General features: G+C 39.2%; 1 protein-coding gene across 36 annotated transcripts in view; it reads right to left on the reverse strand.

The window, feature by feature from the left end:
* The window catches only part of PTPRD (protein tyrosine phosphatase receptor type D), a 1218182-nt gene extending 1199507 nt beyond the window's left edge, over nt 1–18675 (reverse strand). For 14 of the 36 annotated variants that reach the window (XM_068927756.1, XM_068927755.1, XM_068927777.1 and 11 more), the window contains exons 1-2: nt 18513–18675; nt 17360–17467 (exon numbers count right to left, since the gene is read on the reverse strand). The gene's annotated coding sequence lies outside the window, so the exon portion shown is untranslated. Of the gene's footprint in view, nt 1–17359; nt 17468–17744; nt 17845–18512 lie in introns of those variants that run through there. The other 22 variants (XM_068927769.1, XM_068927768.1, XM_068927767.1 and 19 more) reach the window with 6 other exon arrangements.
* Between the last annotated feature and the right edge of the window lie 1276 nt (nt 18676–19951).

Below are 19951 nucleotides of genomic sequence, written 5' to 3' on the forward strand. Positions count from 1 at the left end.
AAGAAAAAAATTCCTCACTTTATCATTTGCACTTTAAAGAGGTAAATATATAAAGATTTTACTTTTGCGTTGTCAAGGAAGAGAAAAAAAAAACAACATTGTGTAGATATATCTTTCAATGTCATAGAACAGCTTGGTTTAATTACTTAAATAATACTGTTTTTCATAATTTATAATTAAAACCATATGTCAAACTCAGTAGGAAAAGAAAATATCAATTGAATCATGTTCTACAGTTCTCATCATATATTTTTCAAAAGTTATCTTTGAAGACTAGTATAGGAACTTCAAGTGAAAGTAAAATCTTATTTAACACCTCAATTCCCATATATAAATTAACAGAATTATAATCTGTGTTCCAAAATTAAGAGCCAGTGTTACCTAAGTTTCTAATTACAAATTGATGTATAATACTTTAATATAACAACAGGTCACCAATTTTTAAAAGTTAAATAAAACTTTTTTCTTCCTGAAAACGAGGTATTTTGAATGTAATTAAAAGTTAAAAAATAGATAATATCTAACCAAATAAGTATGCTCCAGATAAAGAGATAATAGAGTAAAACAAACAAGAACAACAACAACCCTAAGTTAAATATGCAATATCGCCTAATTCAGAATCTTTATCAATAGATATAGTTTTTGTGCTTTTAGGCACTGAGTTTCTTATTACTTTCCTTGAAGACAGTAAGAAGCTTTGCCCTAGAATTAAATGTGGTGAACACTGGCGCTGTATTACAAAAGTGTCTGAAGTAGTTTGAAGGTTTCAGAGTCACTACAATTGAAATACAGAAGAGCCAAAACTTCTGTTTAGAGCTGCTCTATATTCATGGCATGTTTCTGCAATAGTCCACCTGGCTTCTACCCGTCTGCAAGATACTAATCATAACTTTGGTGTCATACAGGAATTAGGAGAAATCTAAAAAATTATCTGTGTTTCAAATGAAATTGCACACCAGCAGAATTGATGTGACACTGGCTCACGACCGTGCAACAAGAATTTACCCCCAAGCAGTGAATAAATATTCCAGTGATAATAAAGAGCATTTAACAACATTTAATCTATTTTGACAAACAAATCATAAAGTCAGTTCTCAGTCTCCTCAGTCTTTGTTCTTCTGCATTGTCAAGAATTAAATTAATTCCAATTAATTCATTCTGCACAAATACTGAATCATTCAAAGTTTTTCATCAGTAGGATTAAGGATTGGTCCTCATTTCTACTTGAATATAAAGTCCAAAGGATCACAGGCCTTTGCTAAGTCTTTTTTTTGGTTTGGTTTGGTTTGGTTTCGTTTCGTTTCGTTTCGTTTTGTTTCTTTTGTTTTGTTTGTCTGTTTTTTCCTACAGCGTCTGCATTTGAAGAATGGCTGGAGTGTTTCACAGTGTAGACTAAGTAACTGTAAAAATTGGTGTGTCCCTATCTAACTGGCTACCTGAAAAATCTACTTTTCTTCTTGAGTCAGATTTCTAGGCAGGAAACTGCTAGACTAAAGGACCAGATATTAAGACTGCTATTTATCACTGAAATTAAGTTTGTCTGAGGAACTGTTATCCTATTCAAATACTGTAAGAGGTTTCTGGCAGTAATTTCCATAATTAAGGTTATCCTCTTTTTATGGTCATCCTAGAGTTGAGCTGATGAGGCAGTCTGCACAAGGAAGACTTTATTCTCTTTCAGTGGTAGTTTCTATCCTTTTCTGGTAATCCTCCTTGGTGGTTTTGCGAGTCGAAGGGGATGGTTTAACATATCTATTAGCACATCTGAAATCCAGTTACTTTCCCAGTAAGGATTTTTAGATACATATTTCTATGAATACCTGAATACTTAGGCTAAATTTGTATGGCTTTATGATCACATTTTCATACTTAAAAAGAGCAGATGTTCCTTTTTCTGTAGCCTTTGCTGCTCCTGTCTGAAGGCAGTAAGTGGATTGGATAAAGATTCAAAACCAGAATACCTATGTAGGTATTTATTATTATTCATTATTTCATTATTTATGTGATTCTTACCTCATATTTAGAGTAAAGATATCCTCATGCATGCTTATTTGCAGTACCAAAACTAAAAATATGTGAAAGCAGTGAGAGTAGAATATGTGGACTTTTCTTCATACAGTCTCCTCCCATTCTGATCCAGTTCACAATATTTTTATTTTTACACTTCTAAGATTTTTCAGATAATAGCGGTAACTTAAAATAAAAATTAATGAATCATAAATTAGGTCATACTTTATGACAGTTTCATAATGTTTATAGATTTCCAGTTGAATGGATTAAACAAACCCAAAAGACAGCAGAGGATACCAGTTCTGGAAATGGGTGACATTTCTTGTACTATTTACGATTTTGAATGAAGAAAGAAATGATGAATAAATCTTGGGATAGCTTTTTTTTCCCTCTGAATGTAAGAATATCATTCTTATACGCATACAAACCTCTGAGAACCCATGCATTTTAACGTACCTTTATTACAGAATCACAGAATCGTTTAGGTTGGAAGGGACCTCTGGAGATCATCTAGTCCAACCTCCCTGCTCAAGCAGGGTCCTCTAGAGCATATTGCCCAGGATCACAGCCAGACGGGTTTTGAATATCTCCAGCGAAGGAGACTCCACCACCTCTCTGGGCAACCTGTTCCAATGCTCTGTCACCCTCACAGTGAAGAAGTTTTTTCTCAGGTTCAGATGGAACTGCCTGGGGTTCAGTTTCTGCCCATTGCCTCTTGTCCTGTTGCTGGGCACCAACGAGAAGAGGCTGGCCTCATCCTCTTGACACTCCCCCTTCAGATACTTGTACACGTTGATGAGATCGCCTCTCAGTCTTCTCTTCTCCAGGCTGAACAGGCCCAGCTCTTGCAGTCTTTCTTCAGAGGAGAGGTGCTCCAGCCCTCTAATCATCTTGGTAGCCCTCCGCTGGACTCTCTCCAGGAGTGCCATGTCTCTCTTGTACTGGGGAGCCCAGAAGTGGACACAGTACTCCAGGTGAGGCCTCCCCAGGGCTGAGGAGAGGGGCAGGATCACCTCCCTCCACCTGCTGGCAACACTCCGCCTAATGCAGCCCAGGATCCCATTGGCCTTCTTGGCCACAAGGGCACACTGCTGGCTCATGGTTAACTTGTTGTCCACCAGCACTCCCAGGTCCTTCTCGGCAGAGCTACTTTCCAGCAGGTCAACCCCCAGCCTGTACTGGGGCATGGAGTTATTCCTCCCCAGGGGCAGGGACCCTGCACTTGCCTTTGTTGAACTCCATGAGGTTCCTCTCCGCCCACCTCTCCAGCCTGTCCAGGTTCCTCTGAATGGCAGCACAGCTGCCTGGTGTGTCAGCCACTCCCCCCGCTTTAGTATCATCAGCCAACTTGCTGAGGGTGCACTCTGTCCCTTCCTCCAGGTCATGGATGAGTACGTTGAACAAGACTGGAGCCAGGACTGACCCCTGGGGGACACCGCTAGCTACACACCTCCAACTAGACTCTGCGCCATTCACCACAACCCTCTGAGCTCGGCCATCCAGCCAGTTCTCAAGCCACCTCACTGTCCACTCATCTAGCCCACACTTCCTGAGCTTACCTAGGAGGATGTGATGGGAGACAGTGTCAAAAGCCTTGCTCAAGTCCAGAAAGACAACATCCACTGCTCTGCCCTCATCTACTCAGCCAGTCATTCCGTCATAGAAGGCTATCAGATTGGTCAATTCCTTCATTCAATAAAACAGTATTTCTACGGTAGTTGCAACAAGTATTTGCAGATTAAAATATTTTACATTAAAATCTTCCTCTTACTGTTTAAATAATTTTAAATGAAATGGTAAGCAATGTCATCTTAATATTCCATTAAAACCCAAAAGACGTAATACCTTAGAAACATTAAAATTAAATTCAAAACTTTATCTAAAGTTACCACATTATTGTAATGTATATGTAGGATATTATCTGCTCTGCAGCACCTCAGATCACATATAGATGCTCCACATGATTGCGTAAGTTTCTGTAAGATTATTTATCTCATAAACTTTTATAAATCTTATCAATGTAAACTTTAATATACTTTTGTTTAATTAACAACACTAGCCTTTTTCATAAGACAAACAGTCAAATAACTAAGTCTTCATTAGTGGGCCAGGCAACAGGGTTTGGAGTAATCAGAGGTGCTGACAGCAAACAAAGCAGTTAGCAATTTAGTACATACCCGTGACCATACTGCCTGCCTGTCATCTTCAGGGATGATAAAAAGTGATTGATTTTATTTTTTAATGTTTTGAATGGTTATTACTGTGATATTCTGCAGATTTTGCTGTTATTTTCACAATATCCAACTTCTTGTGGGCTTTCTCTTTAGGTTCGGGTTTTCTTGTTTCTCTTTCTCTCTCTCTCACTCTGCCTGCAATCTGAAGGAGGACACCCTAAGTGTTTGCATGCTGTTTTGAGATCAGTTTAGAGATTTCCGTTGATATATGCACTATGTACCCTTATGAAAAAAAGAGGTGATCACTCACTCAAAGCTAAGTTAGCTTTAACTGACAACTTTGTTTTCTAGCTGCCGATGAACTGGTATAAAAGAATGTGTGTGAAAAAGTATCCTTGCTAGTAGTGCACTAACTAGGCACTAGCAATGCTGGCTGGTCCTATCTGTCCTGTGATTGACATGGAGCCTAGCCTCTTTTTTGGATATTCAGACTTACATGTGCAACATTAACTTATCTGGGTATTGTCGGCTCATCTTATTTTGTATAATAATATGTATGCTCTCCACTGCCACTATTTGCTGAATGTAACACAAAGAAAAGAATTGCTTAGTTCACACTGCTACACTTAATAATGACATGAATGTTTCTGTTGCACACTTGCTGTTTTAGTTACCCCTTCTTGAAATTTGATGATTACACAGCTAACAAATACAGAAATGTGGGCTATGTGTCAGTCTTTCCTGGAAAGCATATGTAAATATCATTTTAGCTCTTGTCATGCAAAAAATAGCTACTGATCACCATGAGAAGCTGAAATGTAACTAATTAATCATTAATATAATAGAAACTTTCTCTAAAGACTAGAATAGTTTCAGTTTGGATTATGCATCACGGAAACTGTGGAGATTTCCTCTGTGCTTTCACTGTTTCTAAGACTCTAATAAGATGAATGGTGTTTCCAAACAATCTCCCCAGAGTAAGTAGCAAGGATAATTATATCTCACTTTACAAGGGTTATTATAGAACAGATATGTAGTTGAATTAAAACTCCAATTTAATATTTTGGGGAAAATAATTATTTTGTTTCTCCTCTATGAATTTTCTCATGGTGTACCTTAGAATAATTTCTTTTTTTCAGAGTGTTTTGGGGATAAGATTTGCTTGTGTCCACTGGGATATTGACCATCTATATTGATCTGCACAGTTATAATCAGTCAAGATTTTAGAATAAATGACAAAATTGGTAAAAAGGGGGAAAAAATCAAACAACAACAGTAATAAAAATTCACACATGCTGAAACCACCATGTTAAAAGAGAGAGAGAGAGAGAGAGAGAGAGAGAGAGACAAAGATTTGATTTCTGATCCCAAGAGAAGGGGGGAAAAAAGTGTCCCTTCCTTCACGTTCCTGTCCACTGCTTTCTCTGTGAAATCTTTACTGATGTAAGACACAAACGGATCCTTGTTAGAACAGTTTAACAGTTTAGCAGTTCCACGCTGTTCCCTAGTGGATATGTTTGCTTCATAAAACTGCCCAACCTGGCACTCCCTACCACTTCTGTTTTCTCATTTACAGCTGAAAATATACAGTAGTCCCTTCGTGGGCAAGTAAAGGGCTGCAGGGATTAAAAGAGACGCATTATGGGACTGATGGAAATATAATCCAATTAACACTTCAGGTCCTGTTCCAGTAACATCTGAACACATCTGTCATACTTGAAAGATGGAATTTTTTTCTTCCATTACAAGGAATAGACACTTACAAAACTGTTTAAACACCTTGTTTTCAGATTTTACCACTTTTCATTCCTACAGGGCTTCACTGAATAAAAATCAAATTACACCTACATGTCAGGGGTTTTTTTTCTATTCAAACATTGAATCAAAAGTATGCTTTACAAACAGAATGAACGCTCTGTGTGTGTGTGTGCATGTGTGAATGTGTGCAGGTGCGTCTAATTATTTATGTGCATGTATATGTGTGTGCATATGTGTATGTGTGTGTATATATATATATATATATACATATCAAATATATATGAAAAGCATTTCTGTAAAAGGATGTTGAGAAAGATTTACACTCATTTTAAATACAGGCTCTGGAAAAATCCCCCCCTCCACACACACCTGATACTTAATTCTTTAACTGGTTTGTTCTTCTCAAGCAACCAGTCAAGGGAGAAAGTTCAAGAGAAGAAATCTTTCTGAGCACCTTCCAACATCATTGCCAACTTTAATTGAAGGCAAGACAACCACACACAGCAAGGTAGCTTTTACAAGTTCTCACTGACTTATCCTTCTTTTTCTGACTTGTTCCAGACAGTTTTAGTCAAATGGTCATCATATTTCAAAATTTACATAGGAAAAAGACATTTTTGGTCGAAGTTCTCAACCAGCTCCCAGCACAGACTCTTTTCATTTCACTGCACTGGGGCTGTCATGGTGGGAGAGGGCACAGGCTTGCCTCTAAAACATGAGCAGCCTCCCATTTCTCAAAGGCTAAAGGGATACGGGATTTTAAATCATCTCTAGTTTCTCTGTCTACTTGTTCCTGATTGCTATAGGTGCTTTTATAGCTGTCCTCTGGTAAAGATGGACAGCATAAAGTCCAGATGCAAGCCCACATGGTGGACCAAATTTTTGTTTAGAAAATTCTATCTGAGGGCAGAAGTAAAGTGTGCACCCATCTTCACCTTAACCCAAGCTGTACAGTGCTGCCTGTTCCTCTCCTCAACTCATACTTCTTCTGCATAAACCAATGTACAAAAAGCTTTCGACCAAGAGTCTGTGTACTAATCAACACAGACATTCACTTTTCCTATTTTTAATCAGCAGAATAATGTTATACAGTTAGATGGTGTCATTAAGAACAAACTTCCTCACTCAGCATTATGGATTTCACAGTTCTACCACATACATAATGATGAATTATTGCCTTTTCTCACTGACATAGGTATTCAAAAGGTACTAACAAAAACAGTGTTACAGAATGAGAGGATGAAAGTGATACTGTACTTTGCAATAAGTTCAAATGTCCATGTAGCAGTTCAAACAGAATACAATAGACATGATGAGACTCTACAATCACCAGATGTTCCCACATGTGTACCAAAACAGAAACACAACACACCAAAAAACAAGGAGTAGAACTCATAACCAGTCAGAAGTCATAACCAGTCACATAATACTTCTCATTCAAAGAAATTTAGGTGAAGTGTTCTCACATCAGTGTTAACATTGCAAACAGATGTGAAAGCTTACAGAGGCTGGGATAAACCCCTACAGGGATGGAATAACACCTGAGGTCACCACGCATGGTGACAAGATGAGGTGAAATTATATGGATTAAGGTTATGAAGGTTTCCTTGGACTTTTTTTCTGCTTATGAACTTTCTATACTCCTTATGATCTTTACAATAACTTTTGAAGATCAGTTCATCTTCTGTTTATTATCATTTAAAAATGTATGGGCCGCAAACAGAGGCTATTCTCTTACCTTTCTAAACCCTGACGGACAAGTTTCAGACAGAGACCTCCATCTGTAGGAGCAGTCCCTGGTGCACACTATTCCCAATACTCCTTATCAAGCAGAACACTTAGGGTATCTTATGCAGTGATCATTTAATTATAATATCCAAATAACCACAGCAAATGCATATTCATGTATCTTAACCTCATTTGCTTCAGGGAAAAAAAAAAGTTTAAAAATTAAATCTGAATAGAATTATTACCACAAGATTTATCACATCAGTTCTGCTTATGCTCCAAAATCAATAGGACTGACCTCAGAAGAAAACATTGTTGCCAGTAATCTTTAACAGTTGCATAATGGTCAAGATGTCAACAACATAAAAACAAATAAACAAAAAAACACATCTCATCTCAGCATAATTATATTGCATGAATCTTTAGGTCCACCTTTCCAATAAATAGAAAAACGTGACCGACCAAAGCAGCAAATAAGGGAATAATAGTGTGAGTTTAAACAATTCATCAGCTTTGCAGTGCCCTGGTGCCCTGCCTCTGAGGCACCAGGATACTGCTAGGGCAGGAGGAAAACCCACGGCTTGATTCTGCAGGTTGTGTACAATTAGAAGCATAACCGTTTGGACTTCAAGAATCTGTGTATAATCTATGAAAGGAAAAAAGACAAAACAAATGAGCTTGTTTCAGAATATGAGAACAAGGATGATGTCATTTCATCACACAGATGCATACGAGCAAACGCATACTGTGATAGGATCTCTAGGATGCCTCTAAAACCTAATTAACAAAATTATGCTGACAGTTAAGCACAAGTGTTGATTAAGCGAGCTCTCTCCGTTAGTTTCAGATATAATTAGCATAACATAAAAAAAAAATATGCCTTTTGGAACAGCAAGCGAAAAGGTAAAGTTCTAGACACAACATGAGAAAACAGACATGTACAGTTTCTGTGCCTAAACACAAATAAATGTGTCATTTTTTATGTTCTTGGTTTTCTGATATATCTGCATGGAGCTGCAGGTATGACAGAAGAGAATCCCAGATCCTTCTGCTACCAGCCTGAGGTTGAGCAGATACCTTATGGCATCTTAAATGGCATAAAGTGCCTATGTTTGGGCAGTCGAATCTCACCCACAATGAGTAAGAAAAGTATCATAATTTAACACTGCACTAAAGACCTCAATAACGGAACTTCTTTTCTTGCTGAGGATTTCTCTCCAGTGTCATTACTTCCTCATTTTCTACACTCATTTTCCCTGCCTTCCTCCTCAGTTATCTTCAGTAATTTTTTTTAAAGATACAGTTGAATATGCATTGCAGTATTTTTACAAAATCTTTTTTAAGTAACCAAAAAACATTGAAATAAATGTCACATTTCACACCTTATCTTATTTGTTCAACACCGATGATTAATAACATCAACAAGACATTGAACAGGTTAAGATGCAGGCTTTCATTCTCCACCCTTCTAAGTCCTCAAACTAACCAACACCTCGAGGAGCTCGGGGTGGGAGGAGCGGATAGGATATAACAGCTCTTGAATTTTGTTCAGAGATATTGGTATGCCTCATTCCTTCCAAAGTTCATAAACCTCTACCCTATTAATTCCATTGCATTTCATCTACCCTGGAACATTATCAGTTAATCCTTTATCTTTCATCCTGTACTAGCACACACCTGACATTTACCTGCAGAGTTCCTTTCTCTTTTTTATAATTTTTAGGAGAAAGTGGTAAGGAGTCCTACAAACAAGTAATCTATTGTAGGTACTCAAAGGAAAGATTTTAAAATGAGCAAAATCTTGCATTCTGATGTTTAAGTTAGTAGTGCACCTTACGGACTTCCACTTACATGGAAGTTGATCAGAAAATGATTTGAATATAGATTTTTTTTTTTTCCAGACTGCATAGCAAAAAGAAACACGCTTCCTGATCACTTCATTCCATACAATGCCATCCTGTAAGGAACCTGGCTTGTGCACCAAGTTGTATCCTTAAGTGAATACTCAACAACAAACTGCATAGGAAGCCTGCTGCACTTTGTTCCAAAAAGTACAGAAGAAAACAATTTGAGTCTGCCTCCAAATTAGTTCTCTGTAATTCCACAGAGAAAACACTGCTGACATACACTTCTGATCCATTTCTTACTTGTCACTGAACAAATGGGTTTTGCAGAAGACCACATCACGGATATAGACGAAAGGTAATCAGTGCATGGCTACCTGTGTTTGGTGACCTACACACACTTTTTGGTTGCTTTTGAAGCTTTACAGCCCATTGTACATGTCCTAGCTGAGGAATTTGGCAAAAGAATCTCCAACCTCATGAGCTGGACTGAGCTTCACCGAGGTTATTTTCACCTGAACTATCATAAGATGCTGGTTCACAGTGAGAAAAAGGTATCAGGTCAACTACATGGCCCATTTCACAGCCTATGCTACAACAAAAACAGGTGAATGCATTTGTGTAGCTTTTCAAGCCTTGCATTCCCAACAAATTGAAAAGTGAGACTTGTAAGTTGTGTAAAAGCAGAATTATTAAATTCTTTGTATTCATATAGAGAAAGAACAGATTGGACAAATAACTGGGCTTAAAAGTGAAGAAGGGGCCAACTTATCCAAAGGAGAACACAGGTTTTCATTTCTGTAATGTATCTTTTTTTTTTTTTTAACACTCTACTTCACATGTTATTGATGCCAGCCTAGATCTACCACTGTTGAAATTGAAATTAATGTTACATTTTGCTGGGAGAATTTCCTTTTGTTGGCATTAGGATTAATGATGGATTAAAAAAAAAACTTTTCATTAGGAATATTTGTAAGTGCAGTATTCCCACAAGTCATATTGCAGTTTATTTGTAGTATCTTATTGAATTTAGAGTAGATAAGTATTTCTTCCTAAAGAGTTTTTTTGTTTGTTTGTTGGTTTTGCACATCTACCAAATATTTCTACTAGCATATGTAGAATATTTCAGGATGAACAGCTTAATGTTAATCAAACCTCTTCTAGTACGCTTTCTCCAATCACAGGAATTTCACAGTACTCAAATGATTTGACTTCTTTTATTATAAACTCTAACATCCAAGCTATACAGCCAGTTAAAAAGTTGGTTTAAATTTCTACTAATGCATGAGCATGATATTATATTTCTCTTCTGGTCAAAAGCCGCAGTAATTAACAGCCAAAAACCCACACACTTCCAAAAGGAAAACCTAAATGAAGAGAAAGCATCAGCTGTAATTTGGCGACCCTGTCCTGATTTCTGGTGAAGATAGTGCTCCTTATGTGTTTCTGGCTCTCTGAAGAAGTCTGAGGATGCCACCTGGCAACTTCATGGTTGCAATAAGACAAGGAAAGCAACCCATGCAGATGAGAATGGCTTATATTTATTTTCTTCTTCGAGCCCTTTCCATTGAAGAATGATGTTGCCATTGACCTCTTCCTGATATCATATTGTAGCATCTTATTTTCAATGCAAGAAAAAATGTTTTAAGATTGAGTCAAATACCCTTTTTGTTGGAATTTCTCTTGTGATTTTAAAGAAGACAGTACTTGATGTGATGGTTATACTTATGTCCCACTACTCAAGTGCTCCAGCAGATCAGGCATCATTGTGGTTTCTCTTTTGTTACTGCTGGCAATTTTATAGTCACCCAAATAAGAGTTATATTATCGTTCTCCCTTGTACTTATATGAAGGTATACACTGTATGTTGTAGTTTATCAGAAGTTGAATACAGGAATAGACTTAAGGTTAAAATAAGTCTATCAAAATAATCCTTTCAGGGTAGAATCAAAAAAAAAAAACTATCTGAGAAATACTCTTATATAGCTCCTACTATTATTAATAATAATAATAAAATCATTAGACTTTAATTTAATAAGATGTTTAATCCAATCATAATGAGGAGGACTACTTTTTTCCTAAAGACAGAAAAAGATCACTTTCGTGTAAAAGAATGAGGAGAATACAGAGCTGAATGTGAACTACTTTACATACTGCCCTATGTAGCACAGGGCCTGCTCAGACTGTATATACATACATACGTGTATATATATAAATATATATATAAAAATATGTGTGTGTGTGTTGCACTGCAAGGAAGTATACATTTTCCAGGTGTAAGAGAAAGAGAATGTGTCAAAGCTACAGCAAAGTTACTTTGCCTGACATACTCCCACATTGGCTGTTAAAATGCTGCTTGAGAGTCTAAAAATCACTTTACTTTCAGACTAGAGTAGATGCAATTGTTCTTATGCAGTTACTCCTGCTGCAGTAACCCTGAGAATTACAGCTCCCAAAGGACTGGCTGGTGAACACTTCCAATCTGCTGCCACCAGAGGACCTTTATTCAGGTGGCTCACCTCAAATCAATCATCATAAGGTAATTGTTCTGTCACCTATAAGAGGCTCACCAGCCTGAAGGTTTCATGGTCACTCTGGAAATATGAAAGTTTGTCTTACTCATACCGTTTAAGTAAAAACTAAAACTACCGAGTAGCCCCACAGCCCATAAACCATGAGTCCTTGCGTTTACAGATTAGGTAAGCAGCCTTGCTGAAACAACTCCCTCACCCTATCGTCTTTCCACTGGGACACAAAGCACAAGCATTTAACATTCCACTACTGGAAAGTGTCAAAGATGTTTTGCAAATGAGATAGGTAATCTAAAACCAAATAAAGAGCTGTAGCTTGGAGGAAGAGTAATGTCTTGACAGCCATCGAGGACAGCTCTCATTTCTCAAATTCAGGAAGACCCAAATGCACCATATGCACTAAAATGTCCACCTTACCTTTTGAAAAGCTTTCATTAAACGTACAAAAAAGGGGGGAGGGACTTAAATACACTTCCAGCCTTTCACGCCAAGATGAGAATTAAGCACTGGACTTCCTGCCACTGAGAATATTTTTCTAGCGCCAGTGTTGCAGAGGACTGGGCCTATCATAAATATGTTTCTTTTAACTCATGAGAAAATGAGCTCATGCTTCTCACAGCTGGAACAAATTCTGCACAGCACTCTTATGAAAAATCATCAAACTATTCTGAGCTTTCTTCATATTGCAAACATATACGTTAAGAAATCTCTTTCCACAAATACATCTGTAAATCCTTAATTTTACATTTCTGCACAATGTCAGTGCATAATCTAGAAAGGCTAACAGTGTTTCAGAGGACTTTAAAGAAATTTAAAGGCATGCCTGTATTCAGCATAAACTTAAAACATATTTGGATGTTGATAAATTTTATAGTTCTGCTGACAGAAATTTTGTAACATTGATTTTATAAACCAGATTCTGCAGTCCCTATTCAGTTAAAAATTTTATTAAACTCAACTGGAGTTTAGACTTATGTATTGACACAAAATCTAGTTTTTACAAGTGATAACCTGACTGACAGTAAAGATAACACAGAGCATAAAAAAATTAGATGCCAGGCACAGTAATTTTCACATAACAAGTTATATTTAATAGAATAGAAATACAAGAGAAATGGCACACATTCTGCCACTATCAACAACAAATGAAAATAGATGCATCATTCAGTCCTCATACTGATTATAAAAGTAGTAATTTCTCCGTAATTTTCCATTTATTGCTAGCTTTTCTATTATTGTTTTATACATTAGAGAAGCTACGAGAACAGATAAACTGAAATTAGGCAGCATCTAATATCATTAAGAATTCCAAAAAAAGAAAAAAACATTATTTCTTATCTAAATGTGTGTGTGTGTGTGTGTGTGTGTATGTGTGTATGTTCTCCTAGTCTTTTTTATTAAGTAGATTTAATTCTTGTTTGAGGATTAGTACATCCATGCCTCTGCTTATGCCCTACTAGAATTTTAAATCTTTCTGTTTGCTCTTAAATATTTTCCACTGGAATCAAATATTATGTCCAAAAAATTATGGATCAAATGAACTCCTTGTTCAACTATGACGTGATCATTACCCTATGACTTTATCATCCTCAATCAGTTATCACTGTGGCATTAAAAAAAAAAAACCCACCATGCTGACTTTATCAAAGTTTCTATTAAGCTTATAGAAGCAAAACTCTAAGGCTAGAGGAATGGAAAGAAACATAAATAGTCTTTACAAAACTCTTTATATTAGTGATTTGATAACATACGTGAGGTAAAAAACAGAAAACATGCATAAAGGTATTCCCCAGCGCAGAAATACTTTCAAAGTGGAGGGCTTGGGAGTAATTATTTTTTTTGGTTTCTTTTCTTTTTCTTTTTTCTTTTTTTTTTTTAAGAATGGCCTGAATATTCTTCACAGTAATTTTCCTTAAAATCCCTGAGACTCCTGATAAAAGAAAAAAATTACTTTCCATGAATAGGATTTAAAAGCCCAACCCTAAATTGTAGATCATCTGCATAAATGTCACTGTTAATTTTGTATTTGCTGCCAAGAACATTTTGCTGCTTACAAGGTCTTCAAAGTGATACTCAATCAATTAGGCTTACTCTAAGTATGTGGGCTTCAGGTACCAATCTGTTTTCACATTAAGCAAGCTTTAGACTGATAAAAAGTATCAGTAACCTTTCCCAAAAACCCTCCACTGGCCTGTTTCCCAATGTAGCCAATGATGTCTTTGTTTCTCCAACTTTTTATAGTATTTGGAACCTGGAGAATTAGCATACACACATGTAAGAGTTATTAATGTTACGTAAGTTAATAAGACACAAACCAAGCTGATAAAAAAAATCCATATATTATTTACTGTTTAATGTATCCTCTATTTCAAAATACTTCAGCAATCAAGCATCATATTTGTTTGTATATTGTCAGTTTCTACATATGGTTTTACTTAAACAGCTAAAAATAGCCTGTCATCATTTTTCCATCACAGGTTATCATCACAAAGTATGGTAGTACACTTGTATACTATATGATTAATATTAAATAGACAATGTTTTCTGACTTTATCAGGTGTAAGCTAATGCGGGTATGGAAGAGTTTATTAGTAAGAATTCCTACAGTAAGCACACGTTAGAGGAATTAATCATTCATTCCCTGCAGACTGCTTATATATTTCATCAGGCCATTATCTGATCTGAATAACAGAACAATTGCATAATAAAACACATTACTGCTGACATATGCAACTTTATTCTATCAACTTTTAAGATGCAACTGTCTTCACAGCACTAAGCCTTTTTTGAAGTCCCCTGATGTTTCTTTTGAATTAGGCTGGTCTGGTTTAACATTCTTCTATATCAATAATTACGATCAAGATCATACATACATATATGATCAAATATAATATGTACCCAGCTTAATTGCCAGGATTTGACTCAACTCATTTCCCATAGTAGAAAGTAATAATCACATAAAGAATAGGTATGTGTCAAGTCATTTTTCATAAAGATACTGAAGTATTGCCAGGAGAAATCCTAGATTTCTAGAAATCCAAAACTCAAACAATAGAGAGTACGCTCCAAACTAATAAAGCAATAAGTATGCTGTGATTCAACCTAAGCTAAACATTGTATTACCTAACTGATTATTCAAATATATTTCAATCTTTTTTTTTTTCAAGGAAATTGTAAAAATAGACTCTTTATTAGGCATTCAATGTCACATGCTTCATGTTTGAGGACCACCCAACGTAACTGCAAAGCTTAACCTAATAAACTTCTCCGTGTGCAGTCTCAAAACACTTCATGCAAATTATCTGGAATACTCTTTTAATGCTTTGTCCACAGGGAGTCTACCACAGCAATGAGCCATACCAGAACGTTACCTACCCAAACAAAGGGGAGAAGAAGGAAAAAAAATTGAAAAAAAAAGATAAATGAACAGTATTCAAAAATAAAGATAGGATGTCCCATTAAACCATCAGGTGTGTTGTTCTTTTCCTCATTTCAAGTTCACAAGTTCATCAGACATTTTCTCTGCCATAAGTGTTGCCATCAATTACGCAGAGAGTACTGTGATGCAACACTAAGTTACCCTGATTCACCACTTTAGAACTTGTAGTCTATATTTTGTAATTACTCCTAGCTTTAGGTTTATGAATTGAAAGCAACTCTGAACGTCATTCTTCTGTTACTGCAGATTTTAGTATTGCTGTCTGTATCACAATAATTTGCAAAAGTAAGTTCTGCCTAATTGGTTTTATTGTTGTTACATAAACTATTTCCTTACTTTACAAAGAAAAGCCTAATTTGACCTTTCTAATTTTCACTTCTGAAGACAGTAACTGATTTTAAGTTACACCTGAAAATACAATGTTAATTTCACATTTAGATGCTTAATAAAACACATTTTTAAATATATGTTTAACAGATTCTATTAAGTCAAAATTAATGACACTTAAGTGCACTCTGATCAGGTGAAAAGTAAAAACACCGTTCATAAGAGATTTGAGTTGTATAGTCTATTTACAGTACCACATTTTTTATTTTAGATTTGTACTACAAAATAATCAGATTTTGCCAGGAATTTTTAAAGAAATAAGTTTCTGTTATCCAAATTTGTATTGTCCCTACAATAGATTCAATGAAGAATTCAAATCCAAGTCCATTTGGCAGGAATAGAGAAAGGAAAAAAAAATGCTGAAATGTTATTGATTCCTTCCAGTACATTCAAAAAACCTGACTCAACTATATTCCTACTGACATAACACAAAGGTTTTATTTAGATATGAGCAAACATGAGCAAATATTTTCATTGTCATACTCCTCATCCTTATTTCCTCCCTTTACCTTGGAAGCAGTTAACAATCAAATACTAGTACTAGCTGTTTCCTCCCAGAGATGCAGCAAATGTCGGGTCCACTGTCCCAAGGGAAATAATGCCTGCCAAAGTTCCCCTCCCCAGATGCAGATATATTTAGTGCTAAACAACACTTAAAACCAGACACCTCATGACATACCTCTATTTCATCTTTGTACCTTCTCTCAGATTTACAGATCAGCCAGCAAACCTCAATCTTACTGTTCAAGAGCCCCTTTCAAACGAGTTTACCCTTTTGTTTCCTCAAGATCTTTCTCCTATACTGAAAAAGTGTCATCAATACTTTAGGATATGTCCTGGAAAAGCACTTAGAAAGTAAAACTGCTTTCTGGAACTGTTATCCTCATCAGAAGAAAATAAATAAATAAACATCCCCCACATTTTATACATATAAAAGTTCATTAAAAAAAAAATAACAATCTTTGGAGATCTGGACTAAAACCTAATATAGCCGAAGGCAGTCAAGGACACTTTCAGTAGCTATAACCCATGTACATTCCATGTTAACTGAATACCCTATCACCTGGCATTACTTTGCAGGTCACAATGCTCTAGATCCCTCCTGAAGAAGCATCTCTTTGTTTAGATTTTTATCTGTGATCTACCACATGCCTATACTCAGGCTAAGGTAGACATCATACAGTATTTGGCACACTCAGTTCCTCGACACAAGCGTTTACCTTCAATTTTCTTTTCTTATAAGAGATAAGCAAGTCACTTCATGCACTTTTCCCACTGCAAACAGTTCAAGTTACCATAGCCAAGTTCCTCTCTGACCAGAGCAGTATGGCCTCAAGCAGAAATACACACATACATAGATATGCTTGTGTGTGTGTGTGTGTGTATCTGTATGTATACACATTGTGTGCATGCATATACATCTGCTAGGAAAGGGGATGGCGGGGGGACCACACAGGGACACAAAGCAAGCAAGGAGTATTTACTTACTAATGCAGTCCACTCGGACCTCTTTGGAAACCTGAAGGAGTCTCTGCTTTCCTCTCCTGCCAGTCAGACGCCAGGTTGTGCTCCTAGTCCACACAGGCCCAGAGGGAACTGCAAAGAGAGAGAAGCACATGCCACATCAGGCAGTTTTGTTTTGGTGGGGTCCAGAGCCACTGCCGCTCCGTCTTTGGGGCTATCCTTGCTTGCAGGGCAGACTCCTGCAAAAGAGTCATCCTTCTACAGAATATTTTTAACTAATGAAAATTAAAAAAAAAAAAAAAAAGAAGAAGAAGAAAAACAGAAGAAAAAGAAAAAGAGCCCTCCTTAGGCTCTTTTAGCGCCCTAAAATTTGCTCGGGGGGCAGGCGGGGAGGGGAGAGGGAAGGTACCTGCAACTCTCTCCGATGAGGCCGGCAGAGAGAGAGAGCGAGGAGAGGAGGGAGGAGAGAGGGAGCGAGCGAGGGGTGGGGAAGAGGTGTGTATGTGTGTGTGTGCGTGTGTGTGTGTGTGTGTGCGTGTGTGTGTGTGCGTGCGTGCGGGGCGGGGGGCAGCGGAGCGGCTCCTACCGGGGGGGGGGGGGGGGCGGCCCCGCTCTCCGCGCCAGGCACCGCGGGCGGCGGCTGCCGCTCCGCTCCGCGCCGCGCTCCCCCCGGGCACCGGCGCAGCCCTCACGCCCGCTCACCTGCATTTCCTTAACGAGCCACTTGATGGCTGGCGGCGGCGGCGGCGCCCCCCGGGCCCGGGCGGCGGCCCCCGGCCCCGCCGCAACTTTGGCGGCCGCGCAGCCCGGCCGCCCCCGCGGAGCCGGGGCTGGGGCTGCGGGGTGCCGGCCGCAGGGCGCCGCGCCCGCAGTTGCCCGCGCAACTTTCCGCCCGGCGGCGCGGAGAGGCAGCGGCAGGGGGCTGCGCCGCGGCCGCGCAGGGAGCCCGGGAGCGGGGCGCGCTCCACCGCCCGCCTCTCCCCCCCCCCCCCCCCCGGCGCTGCCTCCTCCCACCGCGCTCCCCGGCATGTGCGAGAGGAGCGGGCGAGCTCCTCGCTATTAATAATAATAAGCCCCGTCCCCACCTTCCTCTTCTCCCTGGGAAAACAATTAATAATGCATTAAAATAATGCACCTTTAAAGCCACCGGCTGGCAATAATAAAATAATAATATTACCACCACTTAAGAGATCGCTGCTGTGGATGTGGTGGCGAGGCACGTTTCCCTGTTATTCACGCCCAAGCGTGAGCACAAATTATGCTTCTGCTATTCATAAGTCCCTTTCCCCTACCAAAGCAACTATCATCATCACCATCAAAGAGAAAGTCTCTCTCCAGAGCTGAGTGGAGACACTGAGTCCCCCGGTGGCTGCTGTGGCTGGGCTGCAAGGAGGGCACCCCCCCCTTCCGTTCGCCCCAAAGCCAATCTCATCGCTTCTCCTCCTCTTTTGCTTACACCAGTGGGTTAAGCAACGCATTTGGCCCTTTTAGTGTTTTCCCTTCCGTTCCTCCCCTGACGATAGTTTGTGTATTTTAAATAAAGATTTCATTCTGCCAACCCGCAGGAAGCTTTTAACAAGATGCAGCTGAGCGTGTCGATATCTTATATCTTTTTACTGCTGCTCCGGCGTGTACATCAACTCCAAACTCATCTCTTTTCTTCTCTGCCTGATACTGAGGCATCTCAGAGGCGGCGGCGGCGGCGGCGGCGGCGGCGGCAGCGGCAGAGCGCTGCTCCCGGGGGGCACTTTGACTTTGCCCTCAAAGTATCTCCCAGCAACGAGAGGACTCTGAACCCCCCACACTCCCTCCGCTCCAGAAAAATGCTGGGGTGATTGCTGAAAGACTCCCAGTTCCACTGATAATGCTACAAGGGGCAGAGAGGGTGGGGGTGGGGAAATTTTGTTTAGATACTGTTTCGTGTGTGTGTGTACGTATGTGCTATTTTTAATTAAGATTTTTTCCAGAAATAGATCCCATAGAGATTTAATTTACGAAGGTATTTTTAATGCTGGTCAATACTGTCTTCCAAGAGGAACATTTGCAATCATTTGCTTTTCCACAACGATGCGCAAATGCTCTTCACAGACCTTAAACCGTTTATGAAAGACTGTAGAAGAGGGATGGTGTTAGTTGGGTTTTTGTGCGTTTTTTTTTAGCTTTTCGCTTCATCTGCATTAAAATACAACTTTGTTAAGCATGTCTGTTACCTTCTATTGATTTCTATTTTTTTTTTTTGAGAGGCGCTATTTTTCTTTCTTTCTCTTTCTTTCTCTTTCTTTCCTTCTTTCCGTCTTTCCTTCTCCCCAGCGATGTTTTGCATCAAGGTGGTTGCTTTCCACGACACACCTCTGGCAGCCCCCGTCGAAGGCTGCTGGCCCCAGCCGTGGTGAGGCGCGGCCGCGGCCGCGGGCGCGCCGCGCGGGACACCGCCGCGGGGGATGTCCCAGGGCCGCGGGCGCGCAGCACCCGGCCGCGGAGCGCCCCTGTGCCCGCGCGGCTGCGCAGCCGGAGCGGGGGGCGCCCGCGGCCTCGGCCCCGCGAAGGGGCGAGTGGGAGCTTCCACTCCCGCTCCCGCTCCCGCCGGTGTGCACGGATGACCCGCGCTCCGGGCTT

The sequence above is a fragment of the Struthio camelus genome, chromosome Z (genome assembly GCF_040807025.1).
Source record: "Struthio camelus isolate bStrCam1 chromosome Z, bStrCam1.hap1, whole genome shotgun sequence".
NCBI classification, from domain to species: Eukaryota; Metazoa; Chordata; class Aves; order Struthioniformes; family Struthionidae; genus Struthio; species Struthio camelus.